The sequence below is a fragment of the Hylobates moloch genome, unplaced genomic scaffold (genome assembly GCF_009828535.3).
Source record: "Hylobates moloch isolate HMO894 unplaced genomic scaffold, HMol_V3 SCAFFOLD_16, whole genome shotgun sequence".
In the NCBI taxonomy this organism is placed as follows: domain Eukaryota; kingdom Metazoa; phylum Chordata; class Mammalia; order Primates; family Hylobatidae; genus Hylobates; species Hylobates moloch.
Genome location: NW_026652291.1, coordinates 3,631,052 through 3,649,597, shown reverse-complemented (window position 1 = coordinate 3,649,597; position 18,546 = coordinate 3,631,052).

Below are 18,546 nucleotides of genomic sequence, written 5' to 3'. Positions count from 1 at the left end.
TCTGAAATTGAGGCAATAATTAATAGCCTACCAATCAAAAAAAGTCCAGGACCAGACGGATTCACAGCCAAATTCTACCAGAGGTACAAAGAGGAGCTGGTACCATTCCTTCTGAAACTATTCCAATCAACGGAAAAAAAGGGAATCCTCCCTAACTCATTTTATGAGGCCAGCATCATCCTGATACCAAAGCCTGGCAGAGACACAACAAAAAAGAGAATTTTAGAAGAGGAGATTTTAAAAGAAAGCAAACACTGGAACATATCTGTGTGTGATGGGGACAAGCCCATGCAGTGTTTATGAAGGGGACAGGCAACTCGAAGCCAGAGCTCAAGGGAGGGGTTGGTCTTAAACAGGAGCAGAGAATCCATTTTAACAGAAGGCAAAAAAAAAAAAGGAGCAAATGCAGGTAAATATATAGATTTGGGGTGGGTTGGATTAAGGAGTTGCCCTCTGATACCCTCAAGTTTCTCCACAAATTATGAATGTTCAAGTGAAGCTTTGATCAAGAATTTAAAGTGAAACCAATGGCATGCTTCTGTGTGGCCACACTGGGGTAGGGAGGCTGGGGGAGTGGAAGACCCAGAACTGCTGCCCACCTGTGTGCCTCCTTCCCCAGGACTGAGGTTTTCTCAGTGACTGGCACCATTTGCCCTGTACATGTCCTTTCAAGGGAGACTATGGGTGATGACCCAGAATTGACAAGAGGTAACTGGCATTTCTCCTTCTAAAGGGATGCTGGGGAACTTTGTTTCCTCCTACAGAGCCTCCCCAGGAAAGCATCCCTCTAAACTGTGACAAGGCATGAAACGGGTAATTACCATAATATTCAACAGAGCTGTGACAAAGAAAAGTCCCAAATGCTGGGGGTCCTAAATGCCGGGGGGACCCACCCACATCTGCTCAGGAGGGCTCTAGGGTGGAGCTTCTTTTTTTTTTTCTTTTTTTTTCTTTTTTTCTTTTTTTTTTTTTTGATGGAGTCTCACTCTGTCACCCAGGCTGGAGTACAGTGGCACCATCTCTGCTTACTGCATTCTCCTGCCTCAGCCTCCCGAGTAGCCGGGACTACAGGCGCCCACCACCACGCCCGGCTGATTTTTTGTATTTTTAGTAGAGACAGGGTTTCACAGTGTCAGTCAGGAGGGTCTTGATCTCCTGACCTTGTGATCCGCCTGCCTCGGCCTCCCAAAGTGCTGGGATTACAGGTGTGAGCCAACGCGCCCAGCCAAGTTTCTTTTCTTTTTATGAGACGGGTCTTACTCTGTCACCCAGGCTGGAGTGCAGTGGCATGATCCCAGCTCAATGCAACCTCCGCCTCCCTGGTCCAAGCGATCCTCCCACCTCAGCCTCCTGTGTGGAGGGACTACAGGCACACACCACCAGGCGCAGCTAATCTTTATATCTGTTGTGGAGACATGGTCTTTGCCATGTTGCGCAGGCTGGTCTCAAACTCCTCAGCTCAATCGATCCGCCCTCCTTGGCCTCCCAAAGTGCTGGGATTACAGGTGTGAGCCACTGCACCCAGCCAAGAAGAGTTTCTTGATGTCAGAGTGGAGTTGCAATTTCAGCTCCATTTGCCTCTCAGTGGTCTCATCCGTGGAAAGGAGATAATGATTCCCAAGACTAAACCAGGAAGAAGTTGAATTCCTGAATAGACCAATAACAGGCTCTGAAATTGAGGCAATAATTAATAGCCTACCAACCAAAAAAAGTATGTCTTCAGGAGGATCATGTAAAGCAGGCAGAGGAAGCTCAGCAAATGACACCTGCTGTCATTAATATCATTGTCCTATCCCCATTTCACACTGAGAAAACAAAGGCTCTGAAAGGGAAAGGCGTCCACTGAAATTAGCAGCCCTGGCCAGGCACGGTGGCTCACGCCTGTAATTCCAGCACTTTAGGAGGTCGAGGAGGGCAGATCACCTGAGGTCGGGAGTTTGAGACCACCCTGACCAACAGGGAGAAACCCTGTCTCTACTAAAAATACAAAAAATTAGTCAGGCATGGTGGCACATGCCTGTAATCCCAGCTACTTGGGAGGCTGAGGCAGGAGAATCGCTTGAACCTGGGAAGCGGAGGTTGCAGTGAGCCAAGATCACGCCATTGCACTCCAGCCTGGGCAACCAGAGCCAAAAAAAAAAAGAGGCTAAGCGCAGTGGCTCACACCTATAACCCCAGCTCTTAGGGAGGCAGAGGTGGGAGGATAGCTTGAGCCTAGGAGTTAGAGACCTGCCTGGGCAATATAGCAAGACCCCGTTCTCCACAAAAAGGAAAAAAAAAGACAAAATATAAAAAGGAATTAGCAGCCCTCGTGGGACAAGAGATTGCAATGGTAGTGGGGAAGATGGGAGGAAACAGCATTTTAGTTTATTGCTGATGGCTACGCAGATTTGTACAACTCTTTGGAAGGGTAATTAGGTAATGTTTAAAATGTTTAAAATGCTAAACATTTAAAATGTCTAAAATGTCATACCTTTTGACTCTGCAATTCTGCTTCTAGGAATTTAGCCACCAGCACTTGCACAAAAGAATGACAGCTACAAGCCCAAGAATGCTCACGATAGCATCATTCTCCATATTGAAAAAGACATAGAAGCCATCAAGAAATTACTAAATGAATAAAAGTGCATCCTGGCCAGGCATGGTGGCTCACACCTGTAATCACGGCACTTTGGGAGGCCGAGGCAGGCGGATCACTTGAGGTCAGGAGTTCAAGATCAGCTTGGCCAACATGGTGAAACCCCATCTCTACCAAAAAAAAACAAAAACAAAAAACAAAATTAGCCAGGTGTGGTGTCGTGAACCTGTAGTCCCAGCTACTCGGGAGGCTGAGGCAGGAGAACTGCCTGAACCTGGGAGGTGGAGGGTGCAGTGAGCCAAGATTGTGCCATGGCACTCCAGCCTGGGCGACAGAGGGAGACTCCATCTCAAAAAAGGAAAAAAAAAAAAAAAAGTGCACCCTGAGAACTGCAGACCTCTCAGCACGTGACAACTCCATTCTAACCTCTGCACTAAGAGATGACCAAACAGTAGCATGCTTCTAGAAGCACAAGGTCCTAGGACCCCCATTACAATGCCTGCCAGAGAAGCTCAATGATGCCAGGAGAAATTACTATTTGTTTTAGCCAACACCTAATGAAAGACCCCTGGGCCCTCCCTTTGAGCATTTCCTAAAAATGGCTTGCAAATATGAATCCCGCCTCTATCCCTTTAAGATGTATATCTATCTCCTTCAGCTTAGGAGTGTCTTTCTTAAGGACCTGAAAGCCATCCTTTTGAAATGTAATCATGAGGAAGGTTAGACTCCTCCAGTCTCTGTGGGAAGACAGAATCCTAACGTCTATAATTGACAGCTGGTCTAATCACATGACATTGACCAACCCTTTGTGAATTTTCGCTGGAGTCCCTTCTTTCCCAGGTATCCCCTTTGTTTCCTCCCTCCCTCCTGCCTTCTTTCCTTCCCATTATCTTTCTCCCCGTTTTAACCACTTGTAAATTTTCACCTACCTGAAGTGTTGCTAAATTTTTTTTTTTTTTTTTTTCGAGACGGAGTCTTGCTCTGTCGCTTAGGCTGGAGTGCAGTGGCGTGATCTCGGCTCACTGCAGCCTCCACCTCCCGGGTTCAAGCAATTCTCCTGCCTCAGCCTCCCGAGTAGCTGGGACTACAGGCTCCCACCACCACGCCCGGCTAATTTTTTTGTATTTTAGTAGAGATGGGGTTTCACGGTGTTGCCCAGGCTGGTCTCCAACTCCTGAGCTCAGGCAATCCGCCCCCCTCGACCTCCCAAAGTGCTAGAATTACAGGAATGAGCCACCGTGCCCGGCTGAGTGTTGCTAAATCTTAATCAGAGGTGGGAGGACCTTAAAGATTGAGTCTACCTCCCAATTTACAGATGGACAAATTGAGGCCCAGAAAGGTTCCCACACATGTTCAGAATTCTACATCCAGCCTCTGTTCTGGCTGTTCTCTTTCCGCCTCTGGCTGCCCAACTCCCTCCTGCCCTTGCACCCCTAACATTAACAGCCAGAGGGATCTTCCAAAAACACCCATCCTGGAACATTCGGAACCCTGCCTAGCAACCACCATTCCGGAAATCAAATCGCTGCCCCAGCTACCTTCTCTCCTCTTGTGACAGGTCAAATCTTACCCAGAAGCCTTCCAACGTGCTATTTCACATCTTGCCCTGACTTGGCTTTTTTTCTCTCTTTTTTTTTTTTCCCGAGACAGAGTTGCATCTTGCTCTGTCACCCACGCTGGAGTACAGTGGCTCCATCTCGGCTCACTGCAACCTCCGCGTCTCGGGTTCAAGCGATTCTCCTCCCTCCGCCTCCCAAGTAGCTGTGATTACAGGCACCCGACACCATGCCCGACTGATTTTTGTATTTTTAGTAGAGATGGGGTTTCACCATGTTGGCCAGGCTGGTCTTGAACTCCAGACCTCGTGACCCACCTGCCTCGGCCTCCGAAAGTGCTGGGATTACAGGCGTGAGCCACCGCGCCCAGCCCTGACCTAGCTATTGACTGCTTATCCCGGAGTCTAGGATCTCTCTGGTGCCAGATCTGAGACACCCGCAGCCTCTCCCCCATCTCCAACCTGTCTCCCCCGCTAGATCGTGAGCTCTGTGGGAACATTGCCCAGGCTTGTCTTGTTCACCAACGTGTCTCCAGTGTCTGGCACTGTGCTCAACCCCTCCACGCCCTCGCTCAAACTCAATCGATGTTTGATAGAAAGATGAAGAGAGACTTGTTCGCTCAGAGAGAACAGCATGATCACAGGAGGAAGGCGTACCATCAAAAGCTGTGTGCAGGGTCAGAAGCGGTGGCTCACGTACTCCCAGCACTTTGGAAGGCCTAGGCGGGAGGATCACTTGAGCTCAGGAATTCAAGACCACCCTGGGCAACATGGCGAAACCCCGTCTCTACAAAAAATTCAAAAACTAGGCCGGGCGCAGTGGCTCACGCCTGTAATCCCAGCACTTTTAAGAAGCCGAGGAGGTCAGGAGTTCGAGACCAGCCTGGCCAACATGGTGAAACCCCGTTTCTACTAAAAATACAAAAATTAGCCAGGTGTGGTGGCATACACCCATAGTCCCAGCTACTCGGGAGGCTGAGGCAGGAAAATCGCTTGAACCCAGGAGGCGGAGGTTGCAGTGAGCCGAGATGGCGCCACTGCACTCCAGCCCGGGCGACAGAGCAAGATTTCGTCTCAAAAAAAAAAAAAAAAAAACTAGCCGGGCGTGGTGACGCAGGCCTGTAGTCCCAGCTATTCGGGAGGCTGAGGCAGGAGGGTCGCTTGAGCCCGGGAGGTCGAGGCTGCAGTGAGCCGAGATCGCGCCACTGCACACCAACCTGGGCGGCAGAGCAAGACCTTGTCTCAAAAATAAATAAATAAATAAACAAATAAATAAATAAATAAATAAATAAATGTGCAGGTAACAGTAAGTCGTCTCAAAAAGAGTAGACCGAGGTGTGTGCAGAGGGTAACAGTTGGGATATTCGCTTCTGTCTAATTAGCACCTTTGGACATTTGCGTCAGGCTCTGTGCTGACAAAGCGCACTGACGACCACAGTAGGGCCCTGCCAGTCCTGTGATGGCACTCAGCATTTAAGTGTGACAGAAGCCACCCACAACAACCTACATACTGCATATAATTTGAAGGGGGTCACGGCCCCAGAAGTCCAGCCATGGACCACGGTTTAAGTACCCCTAGTCCAGCCGGAACAAACAACATGAAATGAGTGCCTGGCTTGGAATGCAAGCCAGGCCGTGACAGAAATGAGGAATGAGCCGACGGTTTCAGAGGCTGTCGCGAGGAGAGGGCTTTAGAGGCAGGGAGGGGACGACGGCGGGCCTAAACTTCTCCTGTGCCCAGGAGAAGTTCGTTCTCTTCTCCAGGCTACCTGGAGCCGAGTGCAGGACCTCAGAGAGAAATGCCCCAATCTCAAAGGCGGCACCGAGAGATGACGCAAGCGGCGCGCCAGGCTGCGTCACTGCAGGACCGCCCCGCCACCGGCCGGTGCATTGTGGAACCTAAGGGCACCTGTCAGACGCCCAATCTCGCGAGTGAGCCAGATTCACGCGGAACATAGAGGTGAGAACGGAGAGGGCCCTCCTCAGCAAGAGTCCCGCCCCCTGGAGGGCATGGGCCAGTCACAATTCGTCTCCTTCCTGGCCGCTGGGATTGGTCCGATGGTGCACATGACCGGACTGCGGGACACGTGACCGAGCCCACCTAGGTCGCGTGAACCGTCTGGGGTAGTCCTGGAACAAGGGTTTTGCTGCGGCGGGAAACGGCCAGAGAGACCTCGATCTAAGACCGGGGTTCGGAGACTGGCGGGCCTCGGAACAGCAGAGCTAGCGGACTTCTGGCCTGGCCCTCCGCTCGAGGCCGAGGGCACGGCGGGTTAGGTCACCTGCTAAGGAAAGAGCTCAATATGTCACATGTTCCTCTCCCAATAACATGGACTTCGGTTCCCTCTCCGGTGAAGTGGGCACAGTGTTGCCCGAAAAAGGGTGCTCTGGGGCTTGTCTGAGACGGGACGCGTGGAAATGCCCTGCCGAATATGAATGGGGCCATGGCCTCACGCGACGGACCAGCCCGGGAAGGCTGACCGTGGGCTGGGTTGTGGAGCGGAGCCCCAGGGCCTCGGCTGACTTAGCGGCCAGTCGTACAGGGTGGGTATGCGGCGGGCCCGACGCCACTCGGTGTGGACCACTGACTTTTGTAATCTTCACGACCTCAGTGAGGGTCAGAAGCGTCCGCGAGCCCTGTAGGCGAGGAGAGGCCTGGCTGAGGGCGCACAGCCTGGAAGGGGAGAAACTAGAGCTGGACCCTGCTTGACCCACAGACCCTCCGCCAGATTGCCCTTGCAAGGCAAGAAGCGAGGGTTGGCGAACCAGCTGGGAGTACCCACCCCCTCCATGCCTGGTGGAGTCACCCAAGCCCCAGCGACACCCCGGCCTGCCTAAGGTACTGGTGACCCTGGAGGCCGGGGCCCTGGCTTCTCACTCAGGGTCTCCTCCCCATGGCGGCAGAGCTGTCTGGCGTTTTGAGCCCTTTACACCGGGGGCAAGAGGGCTGCAGGCCAGAGCCAGCAAAAGAGAAGCAGAGGGAATGAGAAACCTAGAAGCTGGAACGGGAAGGAGGGAGTGGAATGGTCAAAGGCCCAAAGAAAAACAACTCCCCGCTCCTAAGCTTAGTGCATTTAACTCTATAAATATCTATTGAACACCTACTGGATGCCAGGCACTTTTCTAGGCACTGGGCAGCTAGCATTAAACAAGAGCAGAAATCTCTGCCTTCAACAAAATCTATGCTGTGTTGAATAAGTGATACAGGGAAAAGGTAAAGATGGGGAGAGAGGTGGGAAGGGTATAGCGGATGGGGAGAAATTTACAAAAGAGGCAGGGAGGGCTTTACTCAGAAGGCGACTATGAAGGAAGTGAAGGAAGGGCATTGCAGGCCAGGGGCTCATCGTGTGCAAGGGCCCTGGGGTGGAAGTGATCATGCAGTGGTGTGTGTGGGTTTGAGTAGCAGGTGATGGTCAGAGGTAATATGTGGCCACCAAAAGGACTCAGTGGCGGCCGGGTGCAGCGGCTCACGCCTGTAATCCTAGTACTTTGGGAGGCCGAGGCGGGTGGATCACGACGTCAGGAGATCGAGACCATCCTGGCTAACATGGTGAAACCCCGCGTCTACTAAAAATACAAAAAATTAGCCGGGCATGGTGGTGGGCGCCTGTGATCCCAGCTACTCGGGAGGCTGAGGCAGGAGAATGGCGTGAACCCGGGAGGCGGAGCTTACAGTGAACCGAGGTCGTGCCAGTGCACTCCAGCCTGGGCGACAGAGACTCCATCTCAAAAAAAAAAAAAAAAAAAAATTTATCCGGGCGTAGTGGTACGCACCTGTAATCCCAGCTACTCGGGAGGCTGAGGCAGGAGAATTGTTTGAACCCAGGAGGCGGAGGTTACAGTGAGCCGAGATCATGCCATTGTACTTCAGACTGGGGTACAAGAGCCAAGACTTCGTCTGAAAAAAAGAAAAAGAAAAAGGACTCGGTGGCATAAAGCCATGGCAGGATTCTGAGGACTGACATGGTCTCTGCATTGTAGCGGGTGCACTCGGCTGGTCTGTTGAGAATTAACTCTTTGAGACCAGAGTAGGGGAAGAGAGCCCTTGGAGGCGGGGGGCGGGAGGCTACAGAGATAACCCAGAGATGAGGGTGGCTTGGACCACAGTGGCAGCAGTGCAGAGAGGGAAAAGGAGTTGGGTTTTGGAGGTATTCCAAAGGTAGAATTGGATGAGTGCCAGTTCCAGATCACCAACCGTAGGCTCACTGTCCTGGAAACCTTTCTTCCTCTTCATGAAGGCACCTTCCCTTCACTTTTGCTTCAAGTTTCCATTCCACAGAGGGACAGAAACTCAATCTCAGTCCATCCAGGATCCCATCCTTCAGTTCTGGGAGTTGTGGCAGCCAAGTCATGGGTGGTGTGGGTGGGGAATCTGGTCCCCTGTCGCCTTGTCCATCTCCACTGGCATCTGCAGAGGCCATCTCACTCCAGGATGGTCCACATGGGGCACAGCATGTCCCATTCCACATCTAACTTCCCTTCAGGTGCTTCCACACCCTGCTGCCTTGTAACTGCCAGGTGGTCTCAGGCCTCCTTCCCAAGCAGCCCCCAGCAGCTTTCTTGCCGTTCTCACTGAGCTGGACACCCACCTCTCAGGAGCAAGAAGGAGCTATGCGCTTTGCTCCCAGAACCCCAAACCACCCTCAGTGTCTCTATCATCTTTGTGCAGTCCAGGGCAGCTGCCCCTGTTCAAGCACCTCACCTTCCTGCCTGTCCTCTGATTTTCCCATCCCTGACCCCACCCTGGTCTGTGGAATATTCCCAGAGAAACTCTGGCTCTGATGTGTGCACTTCCCTCCACACCATCCCTGGCTCAGCTCTCAGCTCCGAGGCTGCCCCACAAGGTTATGCAGGCGTTTAGTGAGCCAGTGGGGGTGAAATTGGCACATTGCTTCTCCAGGCTTGGGCCTGCGTACAAAGAAGTGGAGAGGCGCCTTCTCATTTCCACAAAGGCAGCTCTGAGCCACCATGGGCCTTGTGTGCTCACAAGCCTCTGGAAGGTCAAAAGCAAGGAGTTGGCTCTTGCTCTTCTGTGTCCTGTTGTAATAGTGCCCGCTAAGAGCAATGGCAAGCTCTGGCCTAGCTGCCTGAATGAGGGGAGGTTTGGAGGGGAAATTATACTGGTTCATAAAGAAAATAGTATCCCCTTTCTTTGCTGGGAAGCCCCTCTGAACGGGAAGGAATGATGTACCCTACCCCAGCACCCATGACCTGGGTCCAAAGAGGCTCACCAGTGACAATTTTGACTTTCTTTGTTAAATAGACATTACTACTTTTTTTTTTTTTTTTTGAGACAGAGTCTCACTCTGTCACCCAGGCTGGAGTGCAGTAGCACAATTTCGGCTCACTGCAACCTCTGCCTCCTGGTTTCAAGCGATTCTCCTGCCTCAGCCTCCCGAGTAGCTGAGATTACAGGTATGTGCCACCACACTTGGCTAATTTTTGTATTTTTATTAGAGACGGGGTTTCGCCATGTTGGCCAGGCTAGTCTCGAACTCCTGACCTCAGATGATCCACCCATCTTGGCCTTCCAAAGTGCTGGGATTACAGGCATGAACCACCACGCCTGGCCTATAGTCATGCTTTTATTTATGTATTTATTTTGAGACACAATCTCCCTCTGTTGCCCAGGCTGGAGTGCAGTGGTGTGACCTCAGCTCACTGCAGTGCCTCTTGGGTTTAAGCGATTCTTGTGCCTCAGCCTCCCAAGTAGCTGGGATTACAGGCATGCACCACCACACTCAGCTAATTTTTGTGTTTTTAGTAGAGATGGGGTTTTGCTATGTTGGCTAGACTGGTCTTGAACTCCTGTCCTCAAGTGATCCACCCGCCTATAATTTTTTTTAAGTGATGGGGTCTCGTTCTCTCACCCAGGCTTGAGTACAGTGGCATGAATATGGCTCACTGCATCCTTGACCTCCTGGGCTCAAGCGATCCTCCTGCCTTGGCCCAGGAGGTGCTGGTATGAGCCACTATGCCCAGTGTATTCAGATTTTCTTCGTGTCTCTTTTCTGTTCCAGGATCCCATGCAGGACACCACGTCGCATTTAGTTGTCCACCACAGTTTTTTTTTTTTCCGAGACAGAGTCTCCCTCTGTCGCCCAGGCTGGAGTGCAGTGGCGCGATCTCAGCTCACTGCAACCTCCGCCTACCGGGTTCACGCCATTCTTCTGCCTCAGCCTCCCGAGTAGCTGGGACTACAGGTGCCTGCCACCACGCCCAGCTAGTTTTTTGTATTTTTAGTAGACGGGGTTTCACCGTGTTAGCCAGGATGGTCCCGATCTCTTGACCTTGTGATCCACCCACCTTGGCCTCCCAAAGTGCTGGGATTACAGGCGTGAGCCACCGCGCCCAGCCCACCACAGTTTCAATTCTGAAGATGCAGTATTAAGAGAGGAGGCTAAAGAAGCACACACTTGCTTAATTTTTCCTTCGTTATATGCTGGGGATGGCAGCAGCAGCTTGTGACTGAGTTTCAGTGTTCTGCCTGACAGGTGACAGCTGAGCAGGCACGAGGTCCTCGCAAAACACAGGATGTTGGGGAGGGTCTTCACCTTGCATGGTGTCCCTTCCCACACTGCTCCTCAGGTTGGGAGTGGTGGGGAGTTACTGTTTCATGTGTACAGAATTTCTCTTTGGGATGACGAAAATGTCTGGAAATGGATGGTGGTGATGGTTGTACAGCTTTACAGATTTACTTAATGCCACTGAATTGCACACTTCAAATGATTAAAATGGTAAATTTTATTTAGCTTTTACCACAATTTTTTTAAAACCTCAGTAAATAAAATGCAACTTAAGGCTTCTGCTTTTTGCTTTTCAGTAAAGGAAACTATCTTTTTTGTAGTCTGTCCCTTGTAAGCCTTTTACATTCCTGAAGTAAGGTTCACCCCCAGAACGGGGATCAGGGGTCAGTGCCGATGGGGCTGGAGCACCACCGTCATTGCCACTGCTAATGACAAAGGTGATAGCAACAACGGCCGTGATTTGATTGCTCACGTGCTAGCAGCTATACCACATGGTCCCATCTGTTCTTCACACAGCCCCAGGGGCAGGTACGCTCGTGGGAACATAGCACAGGGTAGTTAAGGGACTCATCCAAGGTCATGCAGCTGGGAGTGGCGGCACCAAGATCCCTCCAGAACCAGAGCGCTTTCTCACCACCCACGTCAGTGCCAGCAAAGCCTCCCAAACTCCTCCAAAGCCACCTCGATAACAGGAGAGAGGTGTCATTCACCAAGCCCGAGAGGGAGGCTGCCAGGTGCCTGTGGAATAAGCCCTCTGGTCCAGGTGAGGACTAGCAAGAGGAAGGGCTGTTTGCCTTCTTTAAAAACATTACAGCCGGCGCGGTGGCTCACACCTGTAATCCCAGCACTTTGGGAGGCCAAGGCGGGCGGATCATGAGGTCAGGAGATCGAGACCATCCTGGCTAACACGGTGAAACCCGTCTCTACTAAAAATACAAAAAATTAGCCGGGCGAGGTGGCGGGCGCCTGTAGTCCCAGCTACTTGGGAGGCTGAGGCAGAGAATGGCGTGAACCCCGGGGGGCAGAGCCTGCAGTGAGCCAAGATTGCGCCACCGCACTCCAGCCTGGGTGAAAGAGCGAGACTGCGTCTCAAAAAATAAATAAAAAATAAAAAGATTACAATACTGACTGGTGTTTATTAAACACATACTATGTTCTCCAATAGTGTTCTCCAGGCTGACATCACCTATAGATCTCTAGTCCCACAGATACTCCACTGAAAAATAGTTTCATAGCTGGGCACAGTTGTGTGCACCTGCAGTCCCAGTTACTTGGGAGGCTAAGGTGGGAGGATCACCTGAGCCTGAGAAGTCAAGGCTGCAGTGAGCTGTGATCACACCACTGCACTCCAGCCTGGGTGGCAAGAGTGAGACACTGCCTCATAAATAAATAAATAAATAAATAAATAAATAAATAAATAAATAAATAAATAAATAGAAAAATAGTCGCACAGCCAAGTAAGTTTGGGAAGGGCCTCCTAGAGGATTTGAAAGGAGCTGCAGTGATAACACCCCTTAAGCTTTGTCTAACTCAGTGATTCCCAAATCTCTTTGGCCCCAGCAGCCCATTTTCATTGCAAGATCCATCAACAGGCCTCAGGCCTCCAAGTTGCTATTCACAGGCTGTCTGAGCAGTGCTCCTTTTTTTTTTTTTTTTTAATTTCTTTTTGAGATAGGGCCTCACTCTGTCACCCAGGCTGCAGTGCAGTGGCACAATCTCAGCTCACTGCAACCCCCACCTCCCAGGCTCAAGCGATCCTCCCACCTCAGTCCCCCATCACCACCCAGTAGTTGGGACCACAGGTATGTGCTACCACTGCCAGCTAATTTTTACGTATTTTTTGTAGAGACAGGATTTTGCCAAGTTGCCCAGGCTGGTCTTGAACTCCTGGACTCAAGCCATCTACCAGCCTTGGCCTCCCAAAGTGCTGGGATTACAGGCGTGAGCCACCGCACCCAGCCTGACCAGTGCTTCTAAACATGGTATCGCCATGTCTTCCCCTCATGCTCGAGGAGTGGAAGTCAAGTGTAGAGAGGTCAGTGGCTGATCCACAGCCCCCTACTCACTCCACTTAGAAAATAAATGCTAAAAAGTTTTAATATACACAAAAACTAGTTACAGGCTGGGCACAGTGGCTCACACCTCTCCTGCTGCTCCTGGCCTCAATGGGTACGAGGGCCTCTTTGGCCAGCCTGCCTGGGGTCTTGTCACCTGGGTGCCAGCTCCCACTTCCCCAGCATTGCTCCCGAGGGGCTGGTGGGCAGCAGGACCCCCTCACCTGCCTCTCCTCACCCCAGCCTGGAGAGTCTTCTTGTGGCTCTGTCACCTCCTGCTCCTCCAGCACGCTTTGCCTACATGGGAGATTCTAACTTTCCCATTTCTCCCCCATATGCCCTTTTACTCTCAAGGGCTTGGACTTTTGGGGAAAAAAAACAAAAGCCTGAAAGACCAATAGGCACCTTCTACTTTCAGTCCTAGAACCACAGCCCAAGCTAGGCTCCTGCATGAATGGGGAGGAGGAATGTGAAATGGAGGGAGAAAATCAGTCAATATAGGCAGTTCCAGCTTTGATGGGTCCAATCTATATGGACAAGATTTCCTTACCACAGTTTAGTTCAATAACACCAGTTTCCCAGGAACATGGTTCAAGTACCAGTTACCATGGTAAATTACCTGTGAGTAATTGAATAAAGCACAAGCTTTGCTGCCAGCTCTTCAGTCCACAAATCACTGCATCATAAATGACAGAAGCACGTCATGATCCATGGTCAATTACATCACTGACCCACAGAGGTGAATGTGTGATAAAGAAATAAAATGTGATAGCCCTGGAGGGGACATTCCAATCAAATGTAAGTGAGGTCATAGAAGAAACAGTTGCGGGAGTGAATGTGGACGCTGCCGCTGACCAGGGGCTCCAGCAGTGCAGCCAAAGGGGTTGAGTGAGGGTGGCCTGTCCACATAAATAAGGAAACAGTTGAGATGAGAAGGATGATGATGTCCTAGGGGGTGTGATACCAGCAAAAAAAATCTCACATGAAAGGAACTCTGGGAGATATTTTGCAACTCTGGAAGTGCAAAGGATAAAATGTTGGAAGCTGATCCAACTAGAAAGCAGCGTGGCAACTCACCAGGGCCCAGAGAAGATGCTCGGCCCAGGCCGGGCGTGGTGGCTCATGCCTGTAATCCCAGGACTTTAGGAGGCCGAGGCAGGCAGATCACTTGAGGTCAGGAGTTCGAGACCAGCTTGGCCAACACGGCAAAACCCCATCTCTACTAAAAATACAAAAAAAAAAAATTTAGCCAGGCATGGTGGCATGCATCTGTAATCCCAGCTACTCAGGGGGCTGAGGCAGGAGAATCGCTTGAACTCGGGAGGCGGAGGTTGTAGTGAGCCGAGATTGTGCCACTGCACTCCAGCCTGGGTGACAGAGTGAGGCCCTAGCTCAAAAAAAAAAAAAAAAATTCTCAGTGTTTCTAATGTTTTAAGTTAGAATGTACTAAATGAATATTTATTTTACTATTTTTTTAAAAAATAGAGACAAGGCCGGGCGCGGTGGCTCACGCTTGTAATCCCAGCACTTTGGGAGGCCGAGGCGGGCGGATCACGAGGTCAAGAGATCGAGACCACGGTGAAACCCCGTCTCTACTAAAAATACAAAAAATTAGCCGGGCGTGGTGGCGGGCGCCTGTAGTCCCAGCTACTCAGAGAGGCTGAGGCAGGAGAATGGCGTCAACCTGGGAGGCGGAGCGTGCAGTGAGCTGAGATTGCGCCACTGCACTCCAGCCTGGGTGACAGAGCGAGACTCCGTCTCAAAAAAAAAAAAAATAGAGACAGGGTCTCTGTCACCCAGACTGGAGTGCAGTGGTGCAATCATGACTCACTGTAACCTCAAACTCCTAGTCTGAAGCAATCCTCCTGCCTCAGCCTCCCAAAGTGCTGGGGCTACTGGCGTGAGCCACCATGCCCAGCCAATAAAGATATAGAACACTTGAACACTTTCAACCAACATGGCCTAATTGACATTTCTTAGAACATTCCACCCAACAACAGCAGAACACCACCTTCTAAGGTTGAGAGTCAAGGCATGGCTGTATTGAAAATTCAAGGAAGGCTTGGGTGGGTATAGTGGCTCATGCCTGTAATCCCAGCACTCTGGGAGGCTGAGGCAGGAGGCTCCTTGAGCCCAGGAATTTGAGACCAGCCTGAGCAACTTGGCAAAACCTCGTCTCTACAAAAAATAACAACAAGCAAACAAAAATTACTGAGGTGTAGTGGCATGTGTCTGTAGTCCCAGCTACTCAGGAGGCTGAGATGGGAGGATCATTTGAGGCTGGGAGGGAGGTTGAGGCTGCAGTGAGCCATGATTGTGCCACTGCACTTTAGCTAGGTTGACAGAGTGAGATCCTGTCTCAAAAAAAAAGAAAAGGGCTGGGTGTGGTGGGTCACACCTGTAATCCCAGCACTTTGGGAGGCTGAGGTGGGCGGATCACCTGAGGTCGGGAGCTTGAGACCAGCCTGACCAACATGGAGAAACCCCGTTTCTACTAAAAATACAAAATTAGCCACGTGTGGTGGCACATGCCTATAATTCCAGCTACTTGGGAGGCTGAGGCAGGAGAATTGCTTGAACCCGAGAGGCAGAGGTTGCGACGAGCAGAGATCGCGCCATTGCACTCCAGCCTGGGCAAGAAGAGCGAGACTCCATCTCAAAAAAAAAAAAAAAAGAAAGAAAGAAAGAAAAAAGAAAATCCAAGGCTAGAGGGCGCTGGAGAGGGCGTGTTGATAGAACACAAAGCAGCCTGAGGGCCAAGCCTTGGGCCCCTCCAACCTTTAGAGGTTGCGAAGAGCAGGATCCAGCAGAGGAGACTGAGAAGGAACCTTGGTGACGAGGAGGATCTGGAGAGTGCGGCCACCAAAAGCCAGGTGAAGGTGGTGTTCAGAGAAGGATGGAGTGCCAGCTGCATCAGTGTGTCCACGGGTCAAGCAAGATGAGGACTGAGAACTGGTCACTGGATTTGGCCACGCAGAAGTCACTGGTGACCTTGCCAAGAGCGCCTTCCATGAATGTGGGGATGGGGTGGGAAAGGCAATGCCCACATATGCTTATTCTCAAGGAGTTTTGCTGTAAAGGGCAGCAAAGCAGTGGAGAGGTGCTGCCCGTGGGCTACGGTAGGGCTTCCTTCTTTTCCTTGTGAAGAAGGGATAGAATAGCTCAGACATCAGTCGAAAAAATCTAGGAGGGAGAGAGAACAACTGGGAGCGAGGGGAGAATTTCAGAGTTGATACCCTGAGAAGAGACGGATCCCAGCACACCCAGGGAGCAGTGGTCCTGGCTGGGGACACCGACAGCCTTTGGTAAGAGAAGGGGCCACACACCACCAGAGGGAAGGGCCAGGGCCGTGTCAGAGGTTTTGAGGGTCTGCAGGCAGCCTGGGTTAATCCAGGGGTCAGGAGAGCCAGGTGGGAATTGTCTGCCTAGGTAGAGACAAGATTCACTAACGTCTTCCCCGTGGCCAGTGGGGTGCGGGCTAGCATTTTCCTTCTGGTCATTGTCATTACTTGTTCTGTGACCCTGGACAAGCAAGCCAGGTGACCTTGGGAAGGTGAGCCTGCTGTCACCAGGATGGATGGGCAGCAGGCTGGGGAGGTGGGCCCCCTGCAAGCAGAAGAAAATTCCCTGCGATGCATCCTCTGCTGCCACTAGACGGCGCCAAGAGACCGTTCCGTTCTCACCACGCGCTTCAGACTCAAACCTGCTGGGGTCAAAGCCTCCAGGAACCAGATCTGGCTCAAGCCTCACCCTGAGACTCATTTGACAAGGAATCAAGACAGAAAGGGGGTGGATCCTGGAATGAGCTTCCTCGGAAAGCGTCCTGCAGCCCTGCGAACCTGTGAAGTCCCAGCCTTGCCCTCCAGCAGCACCCTGACAGCCCCAGAGATGTGGCCAGGAAAGTCCTGATCCACGGTGCACCCCGTGTCCCCACGGCCACCGCCAGCGCCCCTTCCTCAGGGTAAGGCATTAGTCTCACACCCACCAACCAAGTGCGCGCTTTGGTCCAAGCCCTGCTGGTGCTGAGGATCCCGAGAAGCTTAGACCTCCCTGCTCTCACAAGTGGGGATGAATGAATGAATGAATGAGCCCAAGATGGAAATTCTTTTTCTTTAAATTTATTATTATTATTATTATTATTATTATTATCATTATTATTTAGAGACGGGGTCTCACTCTCTTGCGCAGGCTGGAGTGCAGTAGTGAGATCACAGCTCACTGCAGCCTCGACCTCCATCTCAGCCTTTTGAGTAGCTGGGACCAAGGGTGTGCACCACCACACCTGGCCCAATGTGGAATTTCCAGGGAGCGGAGGGGAGATCCTGGGCATAGAGCCTGAAAGGGCTGGGGCAGCAGGGGTTCCTCTGAGGGGGTTGGTCCTGCCCGAGGGTTGTGAGAGGGAGAGGAAGGATGGTACGAAACTGGGCACCCGACTTGAGACTTGGACTTGAGGAGACATTGTTAAGAGAAGGGTGGGAATGAATGGGATCTCATCATGGATTTCCAATAGGATACAAGTGCCCTACTAGCCACTATCATCCCACATCAACCTAGAACGAATTCTCTCTCCAGCTTGCCCTGCCCCCTGCCCTGCCCAGAGTCTGTCCAAGCAGACTCTACCACAGACAGGAGAAAGCTGAGGCAGCAGAACAAGAGATGGGAGAGGCCAGGTTTGGGTGAGGGGCCCTAACCCCACCAAGGTCGGATTGGGGTGTGCTGGATCCAGAGTCCTGTGCCAGGAGGCAGAAGGGGCACCTTGAAAGAAGCTCCCCACACCCTTCAGCCCTGGCACAGCCCAGCCAGCCACCCAGGTAATGCACTTAACGTGTTCAGCACCCAGTCAGCGTTGACCGCTCTTCTCATTATATATTAAATACAACAAACATCTTTCAAGAACAAAAAGCAAGCATGTTTGGTCCATTTATGAATCCTTGTACACTGATTGTCCAGGTTCCTTCAGTTTCCATCCACTTAGAAATAACAAACATGTTTTATTTTGAGCCTATCCTACAGGGCGGCAAATCAGGAGCCTGCAGTTTGTTCTCTTGGCCTGGGGCCAGGTTGCAGATGTTTGAGTCCTTGGATCCCGGAGTGGCTGCGTCTCCCAGTCTGGTGCTGACTCATGGTGCAGCCAGCATGCAGCCTGCCCATCAGCCAGGTCCCTGCAGGTTTCTGAGTCTCAGATGGTGGATGGCCTGTTCAGAGTTCACTGATCTACACCTAATAGAGTTTCCTCTTTGTCCCTCTTTCTACCCCTAAAGTACATGTGAGGGGAAACCCTCTGCATAGTGCCTAGCACGCAGTGAGCACTCAGCGTTCGCTGTCACTGGTGTGTTATTATTATTCATTACCATTAGGATCATTGCACAAACTCATTGCAGTTGCCTATTTATTTTTTCCAGGAAGATTATTCAGAACTGCTTGGGCACATCACACCAGGGTGGACTGATGGAGAGCAGGAAGATGGGGTATTAATCTGTCCCCTCTTCCACATGCTCCTTAAAGACAAGAATCATCTGATTAGTCTCCGTGTTCCAGCAACCCCCTGGGACCCAGCAACCGGTAATTAGGCAAGGAATAAGCTTATTGTATGTTTCACAGTTTTTCAAAGATGATTTGGGAGAATCAAATCATACCATCATCATTCCACCAATCAGGACTCGGCACTCTGACAGTGCACTTTGATGTTAAAAAAAAAAAAAAAAGCCATTGGCTTCCCTCTCTCCACCCAACTTAAGAAAGAAGTTATGAATGTGAACTTTCAAAGGCCAATTACTACCCCTTAGAAGAACCTACCATCTCTAAACTACAAAGATGGGCAGCCTGGATTCT